The sequence below is a fragment of the Populus euphratica genome, unplaced genomic scaffold, assembly GCF_000495115.2.
Source record: "Populus euphratica unplaced genomic scaffold, PopEup_1.0 scaffold5.1, whole genome shotgun sequence".
Lineage (NCBI taxonomy): Eukaryota > Viridiplantae > Streptophyta > Magnoliopsida > Malpighiales > Salicaceae > Populus > Populus euphratica.
Window position 1 is genome coordinate 1,405,358 of NW_011499848.1, and position 410 is coordinate 1,405,767.

Sequence of the window (410 nt, forward strand, 5' to 3'; positions counted from 1 at the left end):
ATGGAAACTCGAGCAAGTGGGAGTTAGCCATGAAGGATGAGATGGAGTCATTGTTGAAGAACAAGACTTGGGAGTTAACCACACTGCCTGAAGGAAAGAAGGCTTTGCAAAACAAGTGGGTTTATAGAGTAAAGACTAAGCATGACGAAAGCAAATGGTTCAAGGCAGGACTTGTTGTAAAAGGGTTTCAGCAAAAGAAAGGGATTGACTACTCTGAGATATTTTCTCTAATTGTGAAGCGTACAACAATCAGAGTTGTTCTGGGGATAGTAGCTGCAGAAAATTTACATCTTGAACAATTAGATGTAAAAACAGCATTTCTTCATGGTGAATTGGAGGAAGATATTTACATGCAACAACCAGAGGGGTTTGCAATACAAGGAAAGGAGAATCAAGTTTGCAAGCTAAAG